General features: G+C 35.7%; 1 pseudogene; it reads left to right on the top strand.

Moving 5' to 3' along the window:
• Positions 1 to 11,234: 11,234 nt before the first annotated feature.
• LOC109375606 (deleted in azoospermia-like pseudogene) overlaps positions 11,235 to 14,812 on the top strand; it is a 94,900-nt pseudogene continuing 91,322 nt past the window's right edge.

Below are 14,812 nucleotides of genomic sequence, written 5' to 3' on the forward strand. Positions count from 1 at the left end.
TATGGGGGCTTCTCTCCCTAGCACTGGAACTCTGGGCTAGGGAGCCTGATGTGGGGCTGGGACCCCTTGCTCCTCCAGGGGAAGGGGAGCTCCACAGCCCAGCTATCCATCACAATTTTTAGCAGTCACACTCTGGCATGGTCACACACAACAGTCACACACACACCAGCCTGTTCCACGTCTCTGCCTTCCTACCAGTCTCCAGGTGGCTTCTTCTTTATATCCTTAGTTGTAGGACTTTGGTTCAGTTAGACTTCAGGTGACTCTCAATGATGGTTGTTCTATAGTTTAGTTGCAATTTTGATGTGGTCATCAGAGAAAGCAAACACAGCATCTACCTACTCCACCATCTTGACCCTAATTTTCACCAATAGATATAATTTATTATTCTTCTACCCTTAGACAGGTAGTTTGTTTCTTTTATTTTTTTTATTGGAAGTGTCGCTGCCTTCAATATAATTATATGTGCTGTTTTTGTACCTATATCCAAGTGTTCTCAAAAGTGGAGATACTAACAAGTGATAATGTGCTGGATAGAGTATGCACATTTTAAATCTTAGTAGTAGATTCTCTCAATTTGCTTCTCTAAATAGATGTTACAACTTACATGTCTACCCTCAATATATGAGCAACACTTTCCCTGCACCCACAAAAAAATTTCTAAAATACAATTTTAAACATTTTCTGAATTGATGGGTGTGAAAAAATTTTAAGGGAGGGCATATGTACAAAAGAAATGCAATAATCTGTGTGTATATCTTGGTGAATGAACAAAGTGAATGAACCACCTCCTAGATTAGATTACCAATAACATAGAAGCTCTCTTCTTGCTCCGTCTTAGTCATTGCACCCCTACACAAAAATAGCCACTCTTCTGAATTTTACCACCAAATTAATTGTGCCTGTTTTTAAATGCTTATAAATGGTCACACATAGTATCTACTCTTGGGTGACCCTTTTCAATCAATAATATATTTACAAGATTGAGCTATGTTAAAGAATGTAGTAGAAGTTTATTCATTTTCATGTTTGTATATAATCCCCAAATTTCTTTATCTATTCTAATATTTCTTGACATTAGGTTGTTTAAAGTTTGGGATGACTACAAATAATGCCACTATGAATATTCCCGTATCTGTCTGTTGATGCACATAGTTACACATTTGATTTTGGTATATACTTAGGAGTAGTATTACTGTGCCACAAGATATTCATATATTCAGTAAACACTATATATATTATATTCATATATAATATATGCATATATTAGTAACCACTGCCCAAGTAGTTTTCTGGTTTACCAATTTATAACCCACTGGCTGTGAATGAAAAGTCGATTTGCTCCACATCTTTGCCACCACTTGATAGTCTCAGTTTTATGTTTTTCTTTTTTGTTTGTTCTTTGTTTTCAACTTTATTGAGACAAACCAAATATACAAAAAGCGCCATATATTTAAGTTATACAGTTTAATAACTTTGGACATATGCATACACCTGTGACACCATCACCACAAATAAGGTAATGAACATACCCATCATCACCAAAAGATTTCTTGTGTCTCCTTGCTTTTCCCCCTCCCCTCCGCCAGTGGTAAGATCACACACCATGAGATTTACCTTCTTAACAAGTTTTTACGTGCACAACATATTAACTACGGGCAATATTGTGTACAGCAGACCTTATTTATATTGTATGTACTTTAACTTTATCACCATTGAAAACTCTTCATTTTCCCCTCCCCCATCTTCTGGCAACCACCATTCTATTCACTGTATCTATGAGTTTGATTATTTTAGATACTTCATATAGGTGTAATCATGCAGTATTTGTTCTGTGACTGTCTTATTTCCAAGCATAATGTTTTCTGTAGCTACACAGAGACCCTTGGTCCTCCTCACTCCAAACCATTGGAGCCTCAAGCTAGGCTGGCTTTCTCTGTATACCCTTCAGATGATCAGCACCTTGAGAGTGCCACAGGTAGGTAAGAGGCACCATTGGGACTATAGGTTGACCTCTCTCCATCCAGGTATGCAACCTGACCTAGCCCTCACTTGAACTCCCCTTGGGCCACACCTGAACCCATAAACTTCTCTGCCTCCTCCAGGTTCAGGCTTTGGGGCTTCACTGCTGCCCAGATGGTTGGTGAGAAGTCTTAGCCCTGAATTTTGTATTTCAGAAATCCCTAGGAATTATGTAGAAAAGACAGATGATATAAAGAAAAAGTAGTGATTGAACCGAATGAAGCAACATCAGAGTAAAAAGATGTCTCTGGTTCTGCAACTTATCTCTCACATGCCTCTTAAGTAATTAGAACTAGATAATGCAGTTGTTTGTCACCCAATTAAACCTGAAAGGGCAAAAATGCATGGATTAGCACTTTAGCTTTTGCTTCAGTCAAAGCAATTGTTAATTAGATAAAAGGACTTTTAAAATGAGAAGTGAAATTTGTAAAAATGTAGCGGTATCCATAATGTTCACTTCTACTTTTTAAATTCTTAAAAAATGCCTGTTTTCCAGGTCTATCCATGATGTCACAAGTATTAGGATTTCCTTCTTTTGTAAGACTGAATAACATTCTATTATATATATATATATGTGTATATATATATATATATATATATATATACACATATACACATATATATATACCACATTAAGAAAAATCCATTTATCTGTTAATGGAAATTTGAATTGGTTTCAAATCGACTATTGTGAATCATGCTATGCTGCAATAAACAGGGCAGTGCAGATATCACTTTGAGATCCTCCTTTTAGTTATTTTGAATATAAACTTAGGAGTGGAATTACTGATTCATATGATGGAAGAAATAAAAATATGAACAGACCAATAACAAGTAAGGAAATTGAAATAGTAATGAAAAAACCATGGCCTGAAAGCTTCACTGGTGTATTCTACCAAATATTTAAAGAATTAACACCAGTCCTTCCCAACCTTCCAAACAACTGAAGAGAAGGCCTTAAAGGCCTGTATTACCCTGATAGCAAAATCAGAAAAAGATACTACCAGATCAGAAAATTGCAGGTTCATATCTCTGATGAATGTAGATGTAAAACACTGTAACAAAAATTATGGCTAGCATAACTCAACAGCACAGTAAAGAGATCTTAAACCATGATCAAACAGAATTTATCCCTGGGATATACAAGTCAATAAGTGTGATACACCACATTAACAGAATGAAGGATTAAAATTGTATCATCTCAATAGATGAAGAAAAAGCACTTGACAATATTCAACATCCCTTCATGATAAAAACTCTCCACAAATTAGGGGTAGACAGAATGTACCTCAACATAGTGATCATATGTGACAAGCCTGCAGCTAAAATCATACTCAGTGGTGAAAAACTGGAAGATTTGCCTCTGCAGTCAGGAACAAGGGAAAGATGCCCACTTTTACCGCCTCTATTCAACATAATAGTAGAAGTCCTAGTCAGAGCAACTAGGGAAGAAAAAGAAATAAAGGACATCCAAATTGGAAAGGAAGGAGTAAAATTGTCTCTGTTTGCAGATGACATGAACTTATATATGGAAAACCCTAAAAATCACACACACACACACACACACACACACACACACACACACATTTGTTAGAATGAATAAACAAATCCAGAAAAGTTGCAGGATACAATGTCAACATGCAAAAATTAATTGCATTTCCATAAAGTGACAATGAGCTACCCAAAAAAGAAGTTAGGAAAACAATCTTATTTACACCACCAAAAATAACAAGAAAATATTTAGGAATATATTTAACCAAGGAGATGAAAGACTTGTACACTGAAAACTACAATACACTGATGAAAGAAATTTAAGAAAACACAAATAAATAGGAAGATATCTTGTGTTCATGGATTAGAAGACATATTGTTAAAATGTCCATACTACCCAAAGCAATCTACATATTCAATACTATTTCCATCAAAATTCCAATGGCATTTTTTCACAGAAATAGAAAAACACTCCTAAAATTCACATGGGACACCAAAAGACCCAGGATAGCCCAAGAAACCTTGAGAAAAAACAAAGATGGAAGTATCACATTTCTTGATTTGGAAAGTATATTACAAAGCTACCATAGTTAAAGCAGTGTGATACTGCATAAAGACAGACATATAGAACAATAATAAAACAGAATAAAGAGCCCAGAAATAAACCCACACATATAAAGGCAACTGATCTTCAACAATAGTTCCAAAAATACACAATGGGGAAAAGATAGTCTCTGCAACAAATGATGTTGGGAAAACTGGATAGCCACATGTAAAAGGGTGAAAAATAGACCCCTATCTAAAAACGTACACAAAATGCAACTAAAAATGGATTAAAGATTTAAACAAAAGACCTGAAGAAAATTCCCAGAAGAAAATGAGAAAAGCTTCATGACATTATTCTTGGCAATGATTTCATGGATATGACACCAAAAGTAAAAATAGATAAGTAGGAATACATTAAACTAAAAATTTTCTTCACGGTAAAGGAAATAAATCAACAGAATAAAAAGACAACCTAAAAGTGGAAGAAAATATTTGCAAACCACGTATCTAATAAGGCATTAATTTCCAAAAAATATAAGGAACTCCTACAATTCTTTAGCAAAACAAAACAAAACAAAACAAAACAAAACAAAAAACCCAAATAGCCAATTAAAAAATGGACAAAGAACTTGAATAGACATTTCTTCAAAGAAGACATACAAGTGGCCAACAAATGCATGAAAAGGTGCTTGACATCACTTATCATCAGAGAAATGCAAATGAATACAACCATGTGATACAACCCGCACACAAGTTGGGGAGGATGTTAATGAAAAATCCCACAAATGTTTGCAAGAATGTGGAGAAATTGGAATCCTTGTACTGTTTGTTGGTTGGACTATGAAGTGATACACAATTATGCAAAACAGCATGGAGATTTTTTGTAATGTTATACATTTTGATGTATATATAGGGGCATTACATTATGGATTTAATTTGCTTTTCCTGGATGTCAAAGAGTTCTGTACCTTTTCACATGTACATATGTGATTTGGATATTCTCTTTTGTGAAATGCCTTTTGCCCATTTTAAAATTAGCTTATCTGTCTTTTTCTTATTGATTCCTAGGAGGTTTTTCTATAGTCTAGATATGATTCCTTTATCAGATATATGTATTGTGGATATCTTTCTTATTGTGTGCCTTGCTTTCTCATTGCAAAATGAATTTTGACTTATTAGAATCTACTACAAATTGATACTTTTTCTAGTTCCTGGACAATGCAAAAACTTTAGAACACTTTAATTTTATTTACACAACTCCTGATTTTTGTGCAATTGTTGTCTCTTATCTTAATTCTATTCAATTATTTTTAAACCCAATAAAATATTATTTTATTTTATATAGATAATATTCATTTAGATATGCTTTACTTTGCTTTTCATTACTTTTTGCATTTCTGGGATTACATTTGAAATCATTTCATTGTTTATTAAGTTTTAGAGTATATCCACTAGTGACAAAAATCTCTACCAGACTATCTAAGTTGAGGTAACGGAGCTATCTCTACTGCTGCTTTGGATACTCTCAGATACAACTGTTCTCTTTTTGTCATTGATCCAGCATTGTGGTTACTCATGGTGGGAAGTTGGTCTGATTTATAGCTCAAAATGAATTGAGCATGTTACAGATGTGAATAATATTATTCTAGTGTCCCTTATCCTAGAATAGTACACCACAATAAAAATGTTTGCAATGATATTGGTGAAAGTGTCAGAGTGGGCAGTTCTAATGACCTATCCCTCCACAGAAACATTGAAAAATTAAGCAGAAACTGTCAGAATTAACTTTGTCAGAAATCTGGAAAATAGACAAAGGTTCTACCATAACCAAGCAAGTGATGAATCAATATGAAGGCAACTTTATACTGGTAGATGGGTTTAGGGTGTTTTTACTTGCCCTTGGCCAGCCTCCTTTTAAGCTCTGCAGTGTTCTATAGAGGGCAGCCTGTGTTCCCAGTATGGGAACATGGTCCCTGAGTTGGGAAGGAACAGAGCAGAAATAAAGGGTATACAAATTGAAAAGGAAGAAGTAAAATTATGTGGATTCACAGATAGGATGATCCTATATATAGAAAATTCCAAAAAATCTAAAAAAGAAGAAAAACCTACTAGAGCTACTAAACGAATTTAACAAAATTGCAGGTACAAGATCAACACCATAAAAATTAGTTGTATTTCTATACGTCAGCAATGAACAATATAAAAATAGAAGGAGAACTGACGCTGGGTGGTGAACCCACAATGTGATATATAGATGATGTATTACAGAATTGTTCACTTGAAGCCTATGTAATTTTACTAACAATTGTCACCTCAATAAATTTAATTAAAAATAAAAAAAGAAAAGAATTCCATTTACATTTGCATAAAAACCCCACCTAGGAATAAATTTAACCAATGATGTGAAAGACTTGTATACTGAAAACTGTAAGACATTGCAGAGAGAAATTTAAGAGGACCTAAATAAATGGAATGACGTCCTATGTTCATGCATTGAAAAACGTAATATTGTTTAGATGACAGTGCTTCTCAAAGCCATCTACAGATTCAGTGCAATCTCTACCTAAATTTCAATAGCCATATTTTTTCAGAAAGGGAAAAGCTAATCCTCAAATTCATATGGGATTTAAAGGTGGCCCAAATAGCCATAAAAAATAATCTTGAAAAAGAACAAAATTGGAGAATTCATACTTCCTGATTTTAAAACTTAACAACAAAGCTATGGCTATTAAGGTAATGTGGTACTGGAATAAAGAGTCATACGGTGCCACATCCAGCACTACTAGTCGAATGGGCCAGAGTGAGGGCAACAGAGGATTAAGAAAGACAAAGAAATACTTGAAAGCGGGGGCTAGGTGGACAGCTGTCTCCTGATGGGAGAACAGTGACCCAGTCTAGCAGCCTGCTTTACTTATATAGTCTTGCTTATGCGGGGTCAGGGAAGGGGAGGAGATAGCCTTGGGCAGGGAACTTCCCGTGCGTCAGCTGCAGATTGTTAGCAACTAATGCGTCGGACCCAAGATGTTTAGTATCCAATGTATGGAAACCACCTGTGGGTGCTGGAAACCTTCATATGCTGAGGTGCTGCGCCAGCCTTGCTAAGGACGCAGCCAGAGAGTGTGCCGTGCACTAGCCTCTCCTTTACAGCCTCTGGATAGGTCTCTCGGTCCCCAGCAATATGGATCAATGGAATAGAACTGAGAATCCAGAAATAACCGTAAACATCTATGACCAACTGATTTTCAAGAAGGATGCCAAGGCCGTTCAGTGGGGTAAAGAATAATCTCTTCAACAACTGGTACTGGGACAACTGCACATATATACGCAAAAGAATAAAAATAGAACCCCTACCTCACTCTCTATACAAAAATTATTTAGAAAGGGGCTGATAGCCTAAGTTTAAGAGCTAAAACCATACAACTCAGAAGAAAATACGAGGTCTGACAATTAAGTGCACTTGTATTGGCAGCACTGTACAAACAGCTCAGTAAGGTTTCATAACCTTGGTATATATGTGTCTCACAGCTGTGTTCATGTCGACATATGGTGGTGTCTTGCTGAATGGCGTTCACTATATTTGTTGCGTGTTTTTGTGTGCCATCACCAGAATGTCTGAGCTTGAATTAGAGCAACTAACAAACATTAAATTTCTTGTTAAACTTGGCAAGAGTGGAAGTAAAATCAGGGACATGTTAGTCACATTTATGGGGATAATGCCATGAAGAAAATAGTAGTATACAAATGGGTTAAATGTTTTTCTGAGGGGAGAGAATGTGTCACTGATGAAGAGAGGCCAGGGTGGCCAGTAAGGAGTAGAACTGATGAAAACATTGCAAAAATTCATCGAACTATGCATCGAAATCATCGGCTGACTGTGAGAAGCATAGCAGACCAAGTAAACATTGATAGAGAAAGAGGAAAATCTTGAAAATCTTAACTAAAAATCTTGGCATGAGAAAGGTTTGTGCCCAAAATGATCCCAAAGGAGCTCACCAATGAATAAAAGCAAAGGAGAGTTGAAGTTTGCCAAGACCTCTTGGAGAGGCAAGACAATGTTTTGGGCCATGTTATCATTGATGATGAAACATGGGTTTACCAATACGACCCTGAAACCAAGTGTCAAAGTGCACAATGGAAGTCAGCTAATTCTCCACAACCAAAAAAGTTTCATCAGTCCAAATCAAGAGTCAAAATGATGTTGCTAGCCTTTTTTGATATCACAGGGATTATTCATTATGAATTTGTACCAACTGGACAAACAGTTAACCAAGTTTACTATTTGGAAGTGCTGAAAAGGACGCATGAAAAAGTTAGGCAACCTGAACTTTTCGCCAACAATTCATGGCTGTTGCATCATGACAATGCACCAGCTCACATGGCACTGTCTGTGAGGGAGTCTTTAGCCAGTAAAGAAATACTTGTATTGGAACACCCTCCTTACTCACCTGATCTGGCCCACAATGACTTCTTTCTTTACCGGAAGATAAAGGAAATATTTAGAGGAAGACATTTTGATGACATTCAGGACATCAAGTGTAATTCGACGACCATTCCAGATGGCCATTCCAGAAAAAGAGTTCCAAAATTGTTTTGAAGGGTGGACTAGGTGCTGACGTCAGTACATACCTTCCCAAGGGGAGGACTTCAGAGGTGACCATAGTGATGTTCAGCAACGAAGTATGTAGCACTTTTTCTAGGATGAATTTGCGAACTTAATTGTCAGTCGTCTATAGAGGTAAATCTGTATGTTCTTGAATTTGGCACTGGATTCTTACATATGACCACAAAAGCACAGATGATAACAAAAATAGATACATTAGACTTCATCAAAATTAAAATCTTTTGTGTATTAAAGAAAAGAATCAAGAAAGTGAAAACACAACCTATAGAATAGGAGGAAATGTTTGTAAATCAGATCTGATAAGAGTCTAGTATCCAGGTTATATAAAAACTCCCACAACTCAGCAACAAAAGACAATCAAATAAAAAAATGGGCAAATGACTCGAAAGACATTTATTCAAAGATACACAAATGGATAATAAGACATGAAAAGATACTCAACATCATTTGTTATTAAGGAAATGAAAATCAAAACCACAGTGAAGTACCAATTCACACTCATTAGAATGACAAATGAAACAAAAGAAAAACAACCGGCCCTTTTCCCCAAAAAAGGAAAATAAAGTGTTAGCAAGGATATGGAGAAATTGGAATCCTTGTCCATTGCTGGTGGGAATGTAAAATATGTAAAATGGTGCAGCTACTGTGGAAAACAGTTTGGCAGTTCCTCAAAAAGTTATACACAGTATGACCCCACATTTCCATTTATAGGTGTATACATAAAATAATTAAAAACAGGTAGTCAAACAAATATATGTAAATGTATGTTCACAGCAGCACTATTCACAATAGCCAAAAAATGGAAACAGCCATGAATGAATGGATAAACAAAATGTGATACATACATACAATGGAATATTATTCAGCCATAACAAGGAATGAAGTACTACTGAAGCATTATGCTAAGAGAAAGCAGTGAGACACAAAAGGTCACATATTGTATGATACCATTTATATGAAATATCCAGAATAGATAAATCCATAGACAGATACACATTGATGCGTATTAGAGGGAGGAAGAAGAAGATGGCAGCAAGTGCTTAAGAGATAAGAGGTTTTCCTTTGGGATGTTAAGATGTTTTAGAACTTGATAGAGATGGCGGTTGCACACATTTGGAATGCACTAAGTAAACGCCACTGAATTGTTCACTTTAAAATGGTTAATTTTATGCTATGTGAATTTCACTTCAAATTTAAAAAATAACAACTTAATGACCTACCCACACCCAAAAGAAAAATGTTCAAATGAGGTTTCTTTCCCCCACAAACTTCCATGAATTTAAGGTAGTGGGGAGACACATAGCTACTATAAATAAGTACAGTAAAACCTTGGATTGCGAGTGATTTGGTTTGTGAGTGTTCTGCAAGATAAGCAAACATTTCTATTAGGTTGGTGCATTACTTTTCCACCAACCTAATAATACATTTTAAATTGGTAAATGAGCAATGTCTTGCAATATGAGTAATTTATTTCTAGAATGAATTATGCTCACAAACCGAGGTACTACTGTATTATCTAAATTATATGAAACATATTTGCAATGTTCTACTTAAGCTATATAAATGTAAAATAAGAAATTAATATGGAAAATTCTATCACTATATGTCCAAGTCATTTGCCACTCCTCCTACGTTGCATCTGGACTAGCTACCCCAGATCAGGTTCTTAGACATATTTGTTAAATGATGATGCAACATATGTATCATTTTATAATGCTCAGCAAATACAATGCTTTTATCTAGAATCTAGACCTTCCTCTGTACTGCCACTAGTTAGTCCTTATGAGATATGATGAAAGCCTAAAGCCTCACAATAGATATGTTTATAATGGAAATCAGTAATATATGCTAGTGTTGTTGGAAAAGAGTGAAGGATATGTAAGGTACTAAGAGGTGGGATCGACAAGACTTGACAATTGACTTTATTTGGTAAAATAAAGGAGTATGGAAAGGGTGATTGGTTGTAGAATTTTGCCATTAACTTAAATCAGGAATTCCGGAGGAAAGCTGTATTGGACAGGTACTGTGTTATAAATTCACTTTTGAACATTTTGTGTTTGAAATGGTGTGGTTCACTGGGAAGTGTGTGTCTAGTAGGCATCTAGATTATACACCTGGAACATTCAGGAGAGACACTTCAGAACGACGTCACCCAAAGAAAGTGTACAGAGATGGGAGAAGCCAAGGTTGACTCCTGGGAAACACAATCGTTTAAGGAGTAGGTGGAAGTAGAAGAGACCAAAAGGAAACATAGACACAATGAAATCAGATATCAGAGAAACACAGGAGAAGAGTCATGAATGACTGGAGAAAACGGTGTTTTGAAAATGGTGAAATGATAAAGGTTTAAGTCAAAGTGAACAAGAATTCGGAAAACAGGATATAAATCCTAACAGAGGGGGAGAAGTACATGACTATTAGAGATTAATTGTAACTCGGATCTTTAAGGATATAAGTGATATATTATATTATATTATATTATATTATATATGTGAAAAACCTGGGATTGGTGGTTCAATTTAAAAAAAAGAAAACCACATCAATCCTGGAGAATATGCGACAGTGGACAGCTGTCGGCAATCGTCATAATAGCCGAAGAGATCTTCTGAAAGCTAACATCAGGTCTGCAGGTAAGAGGGGCAGTGGCTCATCACATCCACATGGGTTCTGAAACAGATTGGCACATTTGCTCTGATCCAAGATAGACTTTGAATGTGAATTCATTCTTAAACAGAATGTAAATTCCTATAGAATTTATTGAAAAGGCAACTTTAGGTGCAGCAATTTAACTATTAGAAGTCAAAAAGACAAAGTAAGACATGTTTTATGAGCCCAGAGCTAATGTTAGAACTTTATAGAACTTTGCCAGCCCAAACCATCAGTGGATTTGGCCATTCTCATCCTGTTCTCTCCTAATTTGAGGGATTTGGTTGCATGTTGGTGAAGCTGTTTAGCTCACCGCGGTCACTCACATAGCACAGAACCACAACCCCAATGAGTGAGCATCCTCTTCTGCTCGCCAGTGAGTCAAGACAACCAGGAAGGAGGCTCTCTTCCACCACGGTGACTCATGGCACATGAGACTGAGCTGGTGTCCAGGGGTAAGAAGCCCCTGCACTGCCCTTCCATGTGGACCTGATGTTAGCCAAGGCCAGTCCAACCACCAAACCCACATGTAAAATTCGGCCTCCATCTTGCAAAGTGGCTAAGAAGTCACATAGAGGTCACTGGTCTGTTCTTCCCAGCTATGTTTGCAAAGTTTTCACACAATGTTTATGTTGGCAAGAAGCAGCTCCTGTAAGATTCTAGCGGTAACATGTGAGGAAGGGCCAAAATAATGGCAGAATATCCAGGAAAACAATGTTTACCATTATCATTAATTATTTTTAAAGAAAGTTTTCCAGTTTGCTTTTGTGACTGAATGGGGGTTTTCTTAGTCTTTTTGTAAGCATCTGTGACCTGATGTTCTTTCTATGTTAGAAAAAGGAATTCGAGTAAGAGCATTGTTAGTAATTCTTAACTTTCGGAAGCACCATGTTGATGTAAAGTTTCTTCATAATATTATGCTATCCATAAAAGTGCTTAAAAAATAATACAAGTGGACAGCACTATAATGCTCAGTATTTGTTCTTGGTGAACTCATTTACTATTAGCAGAAACTGACAGTTAGTGAGGTATCTTTGTTTTTTGTTTTTTTTAAATGGTCTCTTTAAAAATTCATAGGAAAAAGGAGATTGGACCTACTTTACTCCTCACACTCCCTTCCTCCCTCCCTCCCTCCGTCCTGTCCTTCCTTCTTTCCTTCCATCCTTCCTTCCTTCCTTCCTTCCTTCCTTCCTCCCTTTTCCTTCTATCTCCTCTTGCTATAGAAAAACGAGAAATCTAGAAAACAGTCTTTATACCTGGTCCTATTATCAATGCCAGGTTCCAACAACCTGCATAGTAAGTTTGTGTTTCCAAAAGGGTTTACTAATATCTAGTTATAACAAAGTAGACAGTACTTAGGCATTAGCAAAGTAGACAGTACATTACCTTTATGAACTAAACTTGCATAACATGTTAATTCCAACTTTGACTTAAAAAATCCCATGTCACTTACATAAGTGATATATGTATAGATACTCCTAGCAAATAATTCAAATACCATATATAGTATATAGTGAGTGTAGTATAAAAATATCCTCTCTAACTCCCCCCCTTCTAATCCATGCCCAAAGATGACTACTGTTCATCATTTAGTGTAGAGCCTTCTCAAGTTTTTTTTCTATTTTAGCATATATGCATTAGCATTTGAAACCTGTACGCCAGACAGGTAAAACATATTGGGAATGCCATATTTTGCCACGTATAATGCACACTTTTTTGCCCAAATTTGTGAGGGAAAAATAAGGATGTGCATTGTACATGGGTAGTACTAATTCTGTATCTATATAAATGTTTTTAATTCTATTTATGCTTATGAGTTAAAAGTATAACTATAAAAATAAGTAATGATATCCATATGCAAAATAATACCATGGAATACAATAATAACTTTTGTTGAACCTACTATGAACTTGCAATGATGAAGAGTTCTTGGCCTTGTAAATATCATAAATGTGTTATTGGTACATACAATTTCTGTACTTTGTATCTGTTCTTGTGTTTTGTAATTATTTGTTACATAAAATTTCTTGGACCATAATATGTTAAAAAAATGCTGAAATTCCTTTATAAGACAAGAAAACAAGTACCTAAATGTAAACAAAAATTTGAATTAAAAAATTAAAACAAAGGATTTTTTCCCCTGAAAGTTTGGGCCAAAAATGTAGGTGTGCATTGCACATAGAAGTATATTATACATAACAAAATATGTAATTAGATGAGGGTAAATGGGATCAAATATATGGTGATAGAGGGAGAACTGACTCTGGGTGGTGAGCACACAATCTGATATACAGATGATGTATTACAGAATTGAACACCTGAAACCTAGGTAACTTTACTAACCACTGGGCTCACTTCACATAGACCACCTGCTGCCAGAGAAAAGGGTGCCCTTTTCTCCCCTCTTTATAACGTGCCTTCTCCCCCACTCACTACCAGTGATTTTGACTCTTGCTTGAGTTGGAGCGAAGGGGGAGGCAGGTAGGAAAGGTGTTAACTTTAATAAATGTAACTTTGTAAGATGACTCCATGGTCTCTGGGCTTGAATGCTTTGTATTATTTTAATTGTAGTTTTAAAAAGCACATAACATAAAATTTACCACCTTAACCATTTTTAAGTGTACCATTCAATAGTGTTAACTGTATTCACATTGTTGTGCAATTGATCTCTAAAACTTTTTCATCTTGCAAAATTGAAACGCTATACCCATTGAACAAGAGCTCTCCATTTCCCCCCGCCACCCCAACCCCTGGCAACCACCATTCTATTTTCTGTTTGTATGAATTTGACTACTTTCAATAGCTCAGTAAGTGGAATCATATACTATTTGTCCTTTTGTGACTGACTTATTTCACTTAGCATAATGTCTTTAAGGTTCATCCATGTTGTAGCATATGATAGTATTTCCTTCTTTTTTTAAGGCTTAATAATATTCCATTGTATGTATATACCACATTTTCTTTATCCATTCATCTTTTGATGGACATTTGGGTTGCTTTCATCTCTTGGCTATTGTGAATAGTGCTATAATGAACATGGTTGTGCAAATGTCTTCCATCCTGCTTTCAATTCTTTTGGATAAATACCCAGAATTGAAATTGCTGAATCATATGGTAATTCTATTTTTCATTTTTTGAGAAACCTCCATACTGTTTTTCATAGTGCTACACCATTTTACATTCAGGGCACAGGATTCCAATTTCTTCACATCCTCACTAACACTTATTTTCTGTTTGTGTGTGTGTGTGTGTGTGTGTGTGAGTGTGTGTGTGTGTTATCTCATTGCATTTCTCTAATGATTTGTGATAGTGAACATCTTTTCATATGCTTGTTGGCCATTTGTGTGTGTGTGTGTGTGTGTGTGTGTGTATTTATATATATAAATGCCCATTTAAATCTTTTGCACATTTTGTTGCTGTTGAGATATTGGAGTTCTTTGTACATTTTGGACATTAACCCCTTATCATATGTATGATTTGCAAATA

Source organism: Hipposideros armiger, unplaced genomic scaffold (assembly GCF_001890085.2).
Source record: "Hipposideros armiger isolate ML-2016 unplaced genomic scaffold, ASM189008v1 scaffold_981, whole genome shotgun sequence".
In the NCBI taxonomy this organism is placed as follows: domain Eukaryota; kingdom Metazoa; phylum Chordata; class Mammalia; order Chiroptera; family Hipposideridae; genus Hipposideros; species Hipposideros armiger.